This window comes from Sturnira hondurensis, unplaced genomic scaffold, assembly GCF_014824575.4.
Source record: "Sturnira hondurensis isolate 20B ecotype Veracruz unplaced genomic scaffold, ASM1482457v3 Scaffold0015509, whole genome shotgun sequence".
NCBI lineage: Eukaryota > Metazoa > Chordata > Mammalia > Chiroptera > Phyllostomidae > Sturnira > Sturnira hondurensis.
In genome coordinates, this window is record NW_028088140.1 from 3,096,081 (window position 1) to 3,111,575 (window position 15,495).

General features: G+C 38.3%; 1 pseudogene; it reads right to left on the reverse strand.

The window, feature by feature from the left end:
* Positions 1-1,854: 1,854 nt before the first annotated feature.
* On the reverse strand, positions 1,855-2,712 carry LOC119000011 (phosphoribosyl pyrophosphate synthase-associated protein 1-like; annotated as a pseudogene).
* Between the last annotated feature and the right edge of the window lie 12,783 nt (positions 2,713-15,495).

Consider the following 15,495-nt stretch of genomic DNA (forward strand, 5'->3'; position numbering starts at 1 on the left):
ACTTAAGACCTATAAGAAATAGTGGAAGCAGCACTCAGAGAAGAAAAATACAAAGCAAGTCAGCAATAATCCACAGAAGTCAGAAAGGATAAATAAAATGCTTCTAAGAAAACCAGGAAGGGGTGTGACCATCTTGTGTTGTATTTCCCCGTGATGCTTGTGTACACTTCCTTTTGCTCCTGTTCTCTTCCCTTACTCACTAAGCTGCTTTAACACCCTCCAGGATTGGAATACAGGCAGCAGTAGGGCTAAGGAGCAAGACCAATCCGTCGTACAGTTATATCTTGTGTTTCCACTGCTGGGAGAGGCAGATGTTCAAAAAGGGTGGCTTTTTCTCTTGAGTACACTGTGTCCCTCAAAACTGTGACTGGGGAAATTCCACCATAGACAGCTGAGGCTTATCCATCTCCTTAAGTTCCTGTTACCACCACTCTGTTTACAATACCGTGTCTGATTTCCTAACACAGGCGTCTTATCCAGTTTACGTGTGTATCCAGGTCCTGTCTAATCTCAAAGGACAGTTATTCCCCTTGTTCTTTGTTCTGCCCAGCAGCAGGGGCATGTCATTCCAGCCAGTCTCTCTGCTCTAGACCTTGTAGGTGTGAATCCCACCTCTCCCAAATTTTAGGTGAATATACCTAGCTCTCTGTGCCATTATAGAAGCATCCTCATTGGGCTTTAGGAAAGGAAAAAATGCCTCTTTTTCTCTTCCGCACAACAGTTGCATGTCTTTCATTATTGGTCTCTTTCTTTTCTTTTCTTTATTTTTTAATAAGCAAATTGTCCTTTATTATCTCTTAGGAATTAATAGAACCAATAAGCAATTCCAAGTCATTGCCAAGCACACACTCCTCCTTCCCATTACATTGCATCCTGAGTTGGATTAGACCCAAAAGCACAGAAAGTTTATACCATATTTGCAGTAAGGTCTACATGACAAATAGGGTATAAATTAGAATTCTGATTGTGTAATTTCAGCTGTTGTGTAGAAAGGCCAAGTGCAGTCCTAAGTAATAAAATAAATACAAGTGTCACTTATAACAGGAAAAAAGTACAATTAGTTCTTCTTTTAAAAGACAAATTATTTAACAAATATTTAAATTCAATGCTGAGGAAGATGATAAAAACTGCAGGGGGAGCCTTGTGTCTAGGGTTTGGGACCAGCCATGGACCTAAACCATCCCTTGTTTTATATCCCATGTCTTCTGAAGAGTCTGAAGTTAGTCACCAGGAGACATAGCAGTGGGTGGCTCTATAATGGCATGAAGAGACCAGCAAGACAACAAATTGTTTTATTTGCAATTGAAGGGCAATGAGGACCCCCAGAGAGGCATTTATTTCTAACCTGGTGTCCTCAATGGGGAGTAAATACTACAAATGCTTGCTTGTTCAGTGGCTGTAGGCACAGCAGTTTCTCAGGAAAAGAATATGATCCTCAGTAAAAGATTCACATGAGGTTGACTAAGCATAGGACAACTGGAATGGAAACAGTGCCAGGACACTCATCTTCCCTAACAAAATTCAACGGTGACACATACATCCCTGCCGTTGAAACAGCTGAAGGAACATTATAGAGTTAAAACTTTGTCTGCCATTAACTTCTTTTCAGTACCCAAAGATCTTCAGATCCTTTTCAGGAAAGTGCCTGTAACTTTCTTTAAGGAACAGGATGAGAAGGGCACACATTTAACATCATTTGTCCATTAGCTCTGTCTATCTCTTGACTATCTTAATGCCTTCTACCTACCAGAGTTGGCAAGAGAGGCTATCTGACTCCCTTAAAAGGGAACACTGGGCACATAATTGCTGGCACTGCATTCCTTAGAAGATGCACAATCAAGGCAACTGTGAAAGCTAGTTATCCACAGGGATGTTTCAGAAGGGGTACATCATGGACTCTTCATTGTGGATTCTCTGAATTGCTTCAGAAAGAACGAGACTGGTAACCATAGTCTTTATCTTGGGATACTGCAACTTTTGTCCCTTGTGAGGGACTGTATTGGTCACCATCTCATCAATAGAGAATTCCTCAGTCTGGTGGTGGGGAAAGGGCTTCTGCAGACAGAATGCCGGAGTGGCCATGACATAGATGGATCATGTAAGCACCTCTGTCTCTCAGGATCTCCACAGCAGCAACAAAACTGCACACATTCAATAATGTCATCCACTGATTGTGATGCTCCCATCAATGTCTCCAACTAGAGTTATTGGTGGCTTTTCTTTGGCCATCATCAGTAGCCACTCCAGGCCAGGTAGAAGTTGCATTCTTGACCATCGTGGAAGTGATTACCATAATCCATGACCAGCACTGTATATTGAGCCTCTCCATGAATTACAGCTAAACCCAGATGGAGTCTCTTAGCATATGTCTGGGCCCTTTTGGAGCTTCAGGAGACTTAGCTACAATGACAGCATTTCTCTTCTTTGTAATTTCTTGTTGGATATACTGAAGCCAGAAAACTGAGGCTCTAAGGTTGTCCACAGGCAAGTTGAAAAGGCCTTGAATTTTTTTTTATGAAGATCCATAGTGATGATGTGAGTTAAACTCATTTTTTTCAGTATAGAAGTTAGGAGTTTGTACACAATGGAATACCTCTTCCTTATCTTGCTTTGCTTGCTGTAGGGGAAAGAGATGACTCTAGTCATATCCTGGGCTCAGGCAGTCTTCAGTGTGGAAACCCTGATCAATAACTCCATCACCACTGTATTAGCATCTTTGGGTATTATCTGTATAATGAAAATATATTGGCCATGGAACAGATTTTTATTTCAACTCTTGTTTCTCCACTGGCCTCTTGATATATGACAGACTTCCCCAATTCAGCACTAAGATGCAGTTCTGGAGGTCAGAAGTCCTAAAATCAAGGTATTGGTAGGGCTGCATTCAGGAGGTTCTGGGGGATCCATTTCCTTGTCTTGAGGCTCACGGCCCCTATCCTTCATCTTCAAAACCACTAGCATGCCATTTTCAAATCTCTCTGTCTGATCCTTGCTTCAATTGGTCACTTCTTTGCCTGTCATTATTGATCTCTCTAAACTTTTAGTACACTCTTAGCTTTATTAAAGATCCTGGACCTGGATGATGGATTAATGACTATTGAACCAGTTATTCCTTTTTCTTTTTTTCAATGTTAACTGCTTAGTTTATTTAGTCAAGACAGAACAAGATAGACAGAACTAACAGCAAACATTCCTGAATCACCTCCACCCACCTCTTCCTTCCCACCCCAATATGACCACCGGACATCAGAGTGATTTTCCAAACCCATTCCCAATTTGTTAAACACGGTGCAAGCACACAGGCACTTAGGAGGAGGCAGATCTTTTTGTGTTGAGTCAATGGAGCTCTGGGGGCCAAGGTAGAGGCATAGCCATGGGTATTGAACCAGTTTTTAATAACCTCTTTTAAGTCTTGCATCGGAAAATTGGAATGTGGGGTATCTCCTAGTGTTCTCTGTCTTACCATCTCAGCCAAACCTGTTAGCAGGAAGAATCCCATGTGAATATTCTACTGTACTAGCTAATGAAAAAGTATGTAATGAATTTGAGTACCTTATTTGCAGAAGAACATATTCAAAATTTCAACAAAGTGTAATAGATGTTCAAACTCAGAGATAATATGAGGTATTGTTTTATACCAGTCAGACTTTTAAGAATTTAACAAGTGTGACAAATACGTATAAGGATATTCTCATACCTTGCTGATAGAAATGTGAATTCTATATCCCTTCTGAAAAGCAATCTGCAACTTCCATCGAACAATTAAAAAAAAAAACCTAAACTTATAACATGTTGACCCAGAAGTTCCAGTCTGGGAATCTATGCTTTTGCCCTGCAAGAGTAGAAGTGCTAATATGTATGAATATATCATCAAAGACGTGTATTTTATCATTGTTCAGAGTGGCAAGATTATAAAATAATAGTATTAATGAATTAATAAAATATATCTAGCAACAATGGAAATGCCCCTAGTGGAATAATGAATGTTCGAATAAATTTTGAAATGTACAATCCTTAAGAATAATGAAATAAAACTACTAATTTTCCTTGTGGGTATTCCTCATGGATAATTATTGAGTGAAAAAAAGCAGATGCAGAAAAATGTACATACTATTATTGTATTTTTGAAAAAAATAGTTGTACTTTTAAGTGTATGTTTGCATTTATGTGTGTTCACAGAATGTGCATTATTACGGGAGCATGAAAATAAATAAGAATACATACTAGGCTGCTAACAAGAATTAATCAGGATTGTTAGGGAGGGAAATGACACGAATAGGCTAAAGGGAGAGAAAGTTGGAGGAGGCAATCAAAGAAGAAATACAGGTGTTATAAAATCACATTTATTAATGTGTGTAAAATTATATGTCTATATAATAAATTAAGCAGACAAAAGAAAAATGGTGGCACAGCACTCTCAATTTTAATAGAAAAACAGATGAAACAAATCCTGAGGGAAAGATGAAGAAAAACTTGCTGGCTCATACCTTCACGCAGAAATGGAACTTCCACCACTATTTTTGGTAGAAAATATTTAATATAATTAATTGATCCCAGGCACAATCAATATAAGATCTAATCTCAATACATAATTGAAGATACAAAAATAATAAAAGAAACAAAAAAACACAAAAATAATAAAACATAAGTATTAGCTTCAATTTTGATATTTCGTAAGGCTCCAAATTTTCTAGAATAAATCTCTCATATTAGAGTATTTGTTTTTCCCATAACTATCAAGCAAAGTGGGAAAAAAAGAAACATGTTTTAAGTTATCAGTCCTTGGCGCCTTGGTGGTGGTTTTCTTCCTCGTTACATAAGCTGTTTGCAACATCACCAGCGATTAGTTGATTTCTGGAGCCTGGGCATCCAGCTCAAAGGATGTAAGGGTCAAACAGGATGGCCTTGCTTGTTTTTGTAGATAGCAATTCTGGCTCTAACAAAGTGGTTTCCAAAGCGTAGTTCAAGTGCCCTTGGCCATCCCCCAGGATCTTTTTAGGTACTCAAACTCAAAGACTTCTTTTGGAACACTATTAAGTGATTATTTTCCCTTTTATTCTCATTTTCTCACAAGAGTATCACAGAGCTTTCCAGAGGCTATGTGCTATTGGATATTGCAACAAATTGTATTCAAGATACAAGAATTTAGCTGTTTTCTATTTTTAAATACAGTTATTGTTCATAGGAATTATTAATGTTACCTTATAAAGGCTTTAGTATTATATAAATAATTATGAATACATTTTAGTATTACTTTTTAGTGTGATAAATGTCATTAGATACAACCCACATAAACACAAGCACTGTGGGGTCTCAGTTTCTAAGAGTGTAAAAGGGATCCTGAAGCAGTGTCAGAGAACTACTGCTTAGATGCTAGTGTTTTAAGCAATCCCCTTTTGCACAGGACTGTCATCATTTTGGAGAGCATGTTTGGTGGCAGGGAGAGGCTGGGATGGAAAGTACAGTTGCATTTACACACCGTTAACAAAATGTGAAAGCAATGAAAACATATTCAGCTTTACTTGCAAAAACGGCATGCAAGGTAAGATAGCAATACAATAGAATGCCATTTTTTTCAACTATTAAGATCGGTACTCTCATACCTACTTTTGGAAGTATAAACCAGTCAAATTTGGGGGAACTATTCCTATTAAAATGCAAAAGTCTTTTTACTTTAATTGAATTATGGCCCTTTTTTGTAAGCCACCTGTGATATATCAATGTTGACCCAAGTTGGCAATAATAGAGGCAAACCACATTCAGGACAGCACTGTTTGTAACCACACACACACACACACACACACAAGAGAAAATCAGAGTGCTCATAAAAAGAAAAATTCCATAATATGTTATGGAATGCCCACTCCATGTAATACTATGAACATAATTGAAATAAATAATGCAGATCCTATATTCGAGCACAGCTATTGTAATTATGATTACATTAGAGACACTTAAATATGATATAGAACAGAATAAGTAGTAGATTCTACATGTACTAAGAAAAGAATAAATATTTGTTCAGGGAGCATGGTGTGTGCAAAGCTGGCAAATGTGTGTTTGTATAACTATTTTTTGGAATGATACACAAGAATCAATTAACAGTGTTTATTTCTAGCAATAATAAAGGTAGGGTCATTGAAGATTTTTGGTTTTTGTTTCATATCTATTTGAATTTTTAAAATCATGAGCTTGTACTTTTAATACATTTTAAAAAGTGATCTTTTTGTTACTGAAAACAAAAACCCAATCAATGTTAAGATTATCTTATATTAGGAGCTTGCCTTCAGGATGACAATGATGCTAGATGTAAATGCCCTTGAAAGGGTATGAACGTGATGATGTAGGTGAGTTTGTCTTATGATAAAGTTAAATTCCAACCAATAAGCATTTTCAGGTATATGCTGCATGAGCAGCGTGGCCTCCACGTTGTTGCACGGGCCCGAAGAGGACTTAACACGCACCCTGTCGGCCAAACACTCTGCCAATTTGGGCTCTGTAGCCTGAATCAAGTCTACAGCAAGAACAGGATGAGGTTAAGTAAGAAAGATTCACAAGAGCTTGGGAAATTAGACAGAAGAAAGGCCCTAGGAAAAACTTTCCCTCAGGGAGCTGATTAATACATCATGGTTCTGACAGGACATATGCCTGGGAACAGAGACGACTGGCAAGAGGAGAAAATCAAACAGACAGAGGAAAAAAGCAGCGACTTCATATCAGTGACAACAGCAACATTTTTTCTGTCTAGAAAATAAAGCTTAATGTTTATTGAGATCTTACCCTGGGCTATGACAAAAAAATTAATAAATATTATACAATGTATAATAGTCAAATATTATATAAATATAGCATGTTATGATATTATATGTTATATTTTATCATACATAAGTATTATCAATAAATAATTTAAATCGATATCATATTATTATAGTTTTTAATCCTCTCAAGGTTTTATTACTCCTTACAACCTTTTTGGGAAGATGCAATTACTTTCTGATGAAAGGAATAAATATCTCTGAGAGATTAAAGACTTGTTCAAGGTCTCATGGCTAGTACACAGTAGCGTCCCTGATTTTCAGAGTCCTTAAAAATTTTACTGCACATTTTTTATGTGTAATATATTCTGTTGTAGTTTATGTGGCACAGAGATGGATTTCTCTATTTTATCTACCAAGGTTGCAAAACAATTTCAAATTTTTTATCTCATGTTTGGTCACATTATTAATACTAAAATTGTCCTGTGATCTTATTTTTTTATAAGTTCTTATGATATCACCAACAAACATTTACTGAGTACCTATTGTGTCCAGAGCATTATCTCAGAGACTCTAGATATAAATTGAAATAAGAAATAATTTATATTCTAAAGAGGCTAATAATTTATTTCATAAGACAGAAAACAGGCAGGAAAAAACTAATGGTAACATATGCCAAAAATGGCAAGAGTTAGATAAATAATAGTCAGAAAATGGCATGAAAGTTTACAAAAATGAAACTTTTACTATGTTTTGTGGTCTTAGGCAACTTGCTTAATTTTTCTTAGGTTTAGTTTTCTTATCTGTAGAGTGGGTTTCTTCAGAGTATTAATCTGGTAACATACCCAGGTCTGTCCAGGAAAAGTCCAATCATTGTTCATATAATGAGAATGTTTTGCACAACATCGATGTAACCTGGTAGCCAAGGAGAGTGTACCGGAATGCACATGTGTGAACAATTACAACTTCACAGTACTAGTCAGTGGGGACAGTAGCTGCTGTTGAGTGAGCAAGTGTACTGTGTTCATCACATTCAAAATGCCTAATTAGAGCAATGAATCTGCATCAAATTTTGCATTAAGCTTGAACATTCCTCCGTGGAAACTATTAAGATGATGCAGAAGGTTGCAGCAATGGGCAACTGGTGATTGGCAGCTTCATCGGGACAATGGGTCCACTCATATATCATGTCTTACGCAGAGTGTTTTGGTGAAATATCAAATCAACCACATTACTCAGCCCTGCTATAGCCTTGATTTGGTGCCTTGGGCCTTCTAGTTTTTCCTAAAATTAAAAACACCTTTGAAAAGCAAGAGATTTTACGCCAATGAAGAAATTCAGGAAAATATGATGGGGCAGCTGATGGAAATTGGGAGAACTGTGTGAGGACCAAAGGTGTCTACTTTGAAAGGGACCGAGGTGTCATTATTCCATGTACAATGTTCCTTATATCTTGAATCTTCTCTAATAAATTTCTCTATTTTTCATAGAACAAGGTGGGGTACTTTCTGGACAGACCTGTATATATGAACTAAGTGCCTGATGCATGTCATGTAATAAACAGAAACTATTATGAATGTTTTATACTTTTTATTTCTTCTTTTATTTTTTCTTCTCTTCCTCAAATTTTCTGAAGCCTCAGTGAATGTTCAAGGAAGAAGCAGAAAATGAAAACTCATGGGGATGGATTTTTTTCCATTTATATAAAATTTATGAACATATTCATATTAGAGTTTATATATGTTGTATGCATCATGAGAATGCTCAATAATCAGCACCCCTCTTTTCTATCTTTATCCATTCTGTTTCTGAACTGAGTGAGAAAGTGAAAACCATAAAACAAGATGAAATAAAGCCCAGCAAGAGAGATGAAGGCCTTTATCATTGTCATTGTTACTGAGAAAGGCTTATTTCAGTGTAACAGCCAAATGGGCTGTCTACCTAACTCCCTAAGAAGACAGACGTTCTTCAGTTCATCATGGTCAAGCTGCATCATGGTCCAGTTCATCATGGTCAAGCATCATGGACAGAGCAGCCCCCCTGCAGGGTCGACACCTCCAGCACTGATCTCATGTCATTGCTGAGAAAAAGGTGCATGTGGGCTGGGAGACCCTTACAAGAGAACAGAGGAAATGACGATGCATTTATGACACACCTTCTTCTTCCAAATTTACTGATCAGAAAACTTTTCTACCTCAATAAGTAGGGCAGCAATGGGAGAGGAAGGGCAGCAAGAGGACAGAAAGGTTTTAGGAAACCCTTCCTCAACAAAACCAGGGGGGCAGATAAGCATGACATTCACATGCACAGATGCACACACCTGAAAGACAGCTAAGTTGCCTGTTCAGCTTTCTTCCCCACTCACCCATCATCTCCCCCTTAGACGGTCTACGTTTTCTAGTTGACCAATACAAACAATGTGTAAAGTCTGAATACAAGCCCTCTGTCAGTTATATGTGTACATATTTCTTCTCTTGCTCTGGGACTTGTTCATTTTCAATATCTTAATAGTATCCCTGATAAATGAAATTTATTCATTTTCATATAGCTTGAACTAATAAAATACTCCTCTATAATTAATATTTTATACCCTGCTTAAAGGATAGTTCACTAAAAACCTACAATCCACTAGTAATTAATTTTTGTATATAGCAAAAGAACAGTTAATTTTCTTTCTTGTGGATATCCAATTGACCCAGCGTCATTTATTAAAAAGATAGTTGTTGCCCCCAAGAGAAATAAAAACTTATATTCACACAAAACAATGCATGTGAATGTTTATACAGCTTTATTAATAATCCCCCCAAATTGGGAACAAGCTAATTGTCTTTCAGGAAATAATTTTTAAAAGGTTGTGGTATATACATACAATGTACAACCAACCTTCAACAAAAGGTAATGAATTATTAACAGGTATTGCAACATGGAGAAATCTATAATGCACTTTGCTAAGAGAAAGAAGCCAGACAAAAGGAAGCATACGACAGATTTTATTTGTGTGATATTCTGGCACATACTTACTATTTGGATCACAAAAGCCAAACTATCAGAATAGAAAAGAGGTCATTGGTTGCAAGGACATAGGTAGGCTATGTATAAAGCATGAGGGAATATTTGGGGGGTGGTGAAATTGTGTTATGGTTGTGGTGGTGTTTATACAACTCTATGTACCCATTCAATGCACAAATAGCAGATTTTACTCTTTGTATATTTTTAAAATTACAAAATAAAAAAACTTTAAAAATCCCAAATTAAAAAAGACATTTTATCCACTGGTTTTTAGTACTAGTATTGTCATAAATTAGTTCATGTATGTGTAGGTTACCTGTACTTTACATGCATCACTATTCAACTTGTTACTTGATAATATTATTTCATTATTTATAACTAATTTGGAATTAGATGCATGGACAACTGGAAGACTTATAATTATATTTATGGATTTATAGACAATAAATATAATGATTTATTGATTTACTTTTCTTCCACCAGTTCAAAATTTCTCCTTCCCATGGTGAGATGGGAGTAGATATGTGATATCCAAATCTCTCTAGTTGCTGGGATGCTAGCAGACATTTTTGGCTATTACCTCCTTCCAATACTGCCTCAGCTTCAGAGAACTACCTTACCAAAAGCCATGTCTTCCAGCCAGCCAATAGCAAATTGAGGCAAAGGATTAAAGGACTGTCCACACAAGCCTAATGCAGACTACTCTTTTGAGCCTTTCTAGACTCAGTTCTTTTAATAGTGTTATCTGAGGTTGTTGAGCCCACATTGTATTTTAACTTTTAAATTTGATCATGGGATATGAAGTGACTATGCATTCAGGATAAACCAGATTATCTTTGACCTACTATTGGACACAGCAATGGCCATTCATAGTTGGGAGTGGTTTATCCAAGATCACTGATGAACAGGACCAGAGAGTACAAGTTTATGAGCAGGCAGCTCAGGCTCTTATCACCTACCACTGTTGAACCAGCACCCACATTTAGCTTATACTAATTGCAGTATGAGGACCTTCTATGAGCAGCTGATAGAAGAAGGAGAAGCCAGATTTTGGTTTACAGCTGAGTCAGATTGATATATAGGGACCAGGGGGAAATGGACAGCAGCTGCATTATAGCTCCACTCCGAAGTGGTCTTGAAAGTCAGTGAAGAGAGAGAGATTCTCTCAAAAGGCAGGGTTTTAGGTGATACACCTGGTTATCTACCTGGTCATTTGAGAAGTGGTCCAAAGTTAGTATATACACACACATATACACACAAGGTCATGGACCTGGAAGAAGAAAGAGTAGAAGATTAGGGAAAAGGAGGTCAGAGATAGAGAATATGGGTAGATGAATGAGAGAAGGCACAAAGTGAGAATTTCTTAAAATCACATGTTAGATTAGAGTATATTTACCATAGAGGATATATCAATAATAATGGGAAGACAGAATGACACAGCCAGTTGATATCAGCCAGTTTTTGACATAGGTCACCTCCACATTAGCATAATGGGCACATGAAGAAAGCGACTACAGTGGCAGAAATGTAGACTCTTCATGGATCCACAGGATGGGCAGCTTTTTTCCACCAAGGCTGAGGTCGTAGCTACTACTGATGCCAAATGTCTAAACTGCCAGAAACAAAGCCAAATGCTGATATCCCAACATGGTACGTTTCTTGAATAGCACAACTGATGACTTGATGGCAAGTTGACTACACTGGGTCCTTTTCAACCTGAAGTAGACAGACATCCATTCTAAGAGGAATAGACACACATTCTGGGCATAGGTTTGCCTTTCCTGTTGGCATAGCCTCAAGCAGCATCACTACCCAAGGTCTTAGAGAATGTTTTATCTATCAGAGCTGGATCTCATGTAATATTGTTTCCCACTCGAGAGAAAAATAATGAGACTATTACATGGATTTGCATTTTATGACATACTTTCTATCATTCAGTATCTACTGATCTGATAAAGTGATGAAATGGTCAGCTAAAGGCACAGTGCCTACGCCAGCTCATATTCAACACTTTGAAAATAGAACACTGTCCTACAGTTTGCTGCATATGCCTTGCAGAAAACCGTTTTATGTGGTGCTGGGTTCCAAACATGTAAAGAATACACGAGTTTGGAAACCAAAGACTAGAAGCAGAAATGTCTTCACTTGTCATCACTCTCAATGGGTGGAGGAGGGGAGGTTGGCTATTCCATTTTTAGAAGTCTGGTCTCTATGGTTAAAAGTTCTGTTTCCAAAGAGAGACTTCTCCAGCCAGAAGACATATCAATCAGCTTATTTGACAATAAAGCTGCTTAGGTCTTTTAGTCTTTTTATGTATGGAGATCAGCAAGAAACATATTCTGGGTAGTTGACCTGATCTGCGGGAGGAGCTAGGACTGCTATTACTTGGTGGTGGGAAGGGAAGTATAGGGTGGGCATGTAGAATTGAGCTTCTCTTGACATTCTCTTATCTGGTTGTTCTGGAAAATAAATAAGTGCAACATTCCTGGTTTGAGAAGGCCACTGTGGTCAAGAATCCCTACTTGTAAGGAAGGAGAATCTAGGGCACACAACTGGGCAAGTCACTAAAAGCAGTATCTGAAGGTAAAAGGAACATAGACAGAAAACTAGGTGGAGGTAGATTGTCCATTACAGCCTGAAGACCAACTGCCATCACCTGGACTGGTGTATACTCTTCTAGACTTCTTCCAAGTCTCCTCCAGAAAAGAGACTCACTAGAATTCTAGAGAACCTCTTCCGAATATATACCAAAAAAAGGATGATCAAGGTGTAAGGAGGACTGTGGTGAACATAGATATAGCTCTGCCAGGGGAGGTCCCCATTCAAGGGTAGATCAAGGCAAGTGTAGAAGGCCCTGGTTCATTTTTTTCCAAAGGAGGGCAACTCTCTTGGCCATTTCAGCTTTAGAACTTCCAGAGGTTTGGCTGAGGCTGTTGGGTTGGGCTGGCAGCCCTATGTCTCCTACTGCTCAATTTTGTTTCCTTCCCTTTTCTCCCACAGCTGTTAATCACAAGAGCACTTTGTAATAAACATCATGCATACTCAGTTCTATCTCAAAGGGTTGTAAGACTCTGCTTCCTATAAACTTCAACTTGCAGTGTGTTAACTACCTCAAGGCCTCTACAGAGTTCTTGAGCCTCTTATGTACCAGACAGTAAGCTTTTTTCCCCATTCTCAGTCCATCAGTCTATAAAACCAATACTCTTTTCATGATGTCACCCTGCAGGTCTCAGGAGAAGAATCTGCTAGTTATTGATTAGGTCCTTGCTTGTCACAAACCCTCACCGAGCTCCCGTATCCTTCTCCAGCATATGATGTGAGTCTATATAGTAAGTTCTTACTCATGAAATTCCTAAATTATAAAAATGGAGATTATGTCACCTCTAAATCTTTCCTTATGAGGAAATTTTTGGAAAAATATATGTACACCATTAGAAGGTTACTTATCACCTTTTCTGTACTGAAAATAAATCATGTGTTTGACAGGTGTCCAAAGCCTTTCTTGTATCTCAGCAAAAATAATTTAAGTGTCTTTGAAATTGATTCTAAAAAGATCAAATTACATGTATTTATTCTTTTTCTTTTTTGTTTTTAAATATATTTTATTGATTATGCTATTACAGTTGTCCCATCTCCCCACCCCTTGACTCTTTCACCCTGCACACCCCCTCCCACTCACATTCCCCCACTTTAGTTCATGTGCATGTGTCATACTTATACGTTCTTTAGCTTCTACATTCCCCATACTATTCTCACCCTCACCGTCTATTTTCTACCTACCATCTATGCTACTTATTCTCTGTAGCTTTTCCCCCGCTCTCCTCCTCCCACTCCCCTGTTGCTAACCCTCCATGTGATCTCCATTTCTGTGGTTCTGTTCCTGTTTTAGTGGTGTGCTTAGTTTGCTTTTGTTTTTGTTTTAGGTGTGGTTTGCAGTCATTTTATTGTACATGTTTTTATCTTCTTTTTCTTAGATAAGTCCCTTTAACATTTAAGGGCTTGGTGATGATGAACTCCTTTAACTTGACTTTATCTGAGAAGTGCTTTATCTGCCCTTCCACTCTAAATGAAAGCTTTGCTGGATAGAACAATCTTGGATGTAAGTCCTTGCCTTTCATGACTTGGAATAATCCTTTCCAGCCCCTTCTTGCCTACGAGGTTTGAGAAATCAGCTGACAGTCTGATGGGAACTCCTTTGTAGGTAACTGTCTCCTTTTCTCTTGCTGTTTTTAAGATCCTTTTCTTATCTTTAATCTTGGGTAATGTACTTACAATGTGCCTTGGTGTGTGCTTCCTTGGGTTCAACTTCTTTGGGACTCTCTGAGCTTCCTGGACTTCCTGGAAGTCTATTTCCTTTGCCAGATTGGGGAAGTTCTCCTTCATTATTTGTTCAAATAATTTTTCAGTTTTTTGCTCTTCTTCTCTTTCTGGCACCCCTATGATTAAAATGTTTAAAGATGTCCTGGAGGTTTCTAAACCTCTCCTCATTTTTTCTGAATTCTTGTTTCTTCATTCTTTTCTGATTAGATGTTTCTTTCTTCTTTCTGGTCCACTCCATTGATTTCAGTCCCAGTTTCCTTCCCATCACTATTGGTTCCCTGTACATTTTCCTTTATTTCACTTCATGTAACTTTCATTTTTTCATCTAATTTGTGACCAAATTCAGCCAATCCTGTGAGCATCCTGATTACCAGTATTTTGAACTGTGCATCTGATAAGTTGGCTATCTCTTCAACACTTAGTTGTATTTTTTCTGGAGCTTTGATCTGTTCTTTCATTTGAGCCTTTTTTTTTTTTTTGTCCTGACACACTTGTTACATAGTGAGGGGCAGAGCCTTAGGTGTTCACCAGGGTGGGGCAACCCATGTTCCTGGGTTGAGATGCTGTATGTGGGGGGTCAGAGAGGGAACAGTGGTGTTTGCTCTGCTCTCTCGCGCATTTCAGTCCCCTCTGCCACTTCCCACAAGCAAACTGGGTCCTTCTTGTGCTGGTTCCCAGGTGGGCGGGCTTGTGTACATTTGAGGACACTGTGGGTCTTTCCAACTAACTCTCCTGTGAGGCTGGGAGTCTCTCCCGACACCTCAACCCCCACAAGTGTTTTCAACCGGTACTTTTAGGCTTTATTTCCCATTGCTGGAGCCCTGGATTAAACAGTCTGTCTTGGTCCCCAGTTTTGCCTGGTTTATCTGTGCACAAATGTAGGACCACCTGGTCTGGCAGCCCCTCCAGAATCTGCCACCTTGCTGGGTCCATCAGCTGCCACCCCATGTGCCCAGGTTCTGCCAACCACCACTTTTTTGGCCATGACCCCTCCCTGCCAGACCTCGCAATTCCACCCCTCCTACTGGTCTGGATGAATGTTTCTACTTTAAATCCTTGGTTGTCGGACTTCCATACAGTTCGATTTTCTGTTGGTATTGGGGGGGGGGGTTGTTTCTAAATTGTTGTTGTCCTTATTTTGGTTGTGTGAGGAGGCACAGTGTGTCTCCCTGTGCCTCCATCTTGGCCAGAAATCCCTATTCTTTTTATTTCTTATGATTAGACTGACATTGGCTTTCTCTTCATAATAGAAGTAATATAGACATCTTGTTTCAAGATGGTGATACTTATTATGTCTGATTTAATCTCAGGTTGTATAATATAGTAGATTAGAAAAAATTTTATTGTGCCCTGGCTGGTGTAGCTCAGTGGATTGAGCAGGGGCCTGTGAGACAAAGGGTCACCAGTTCAA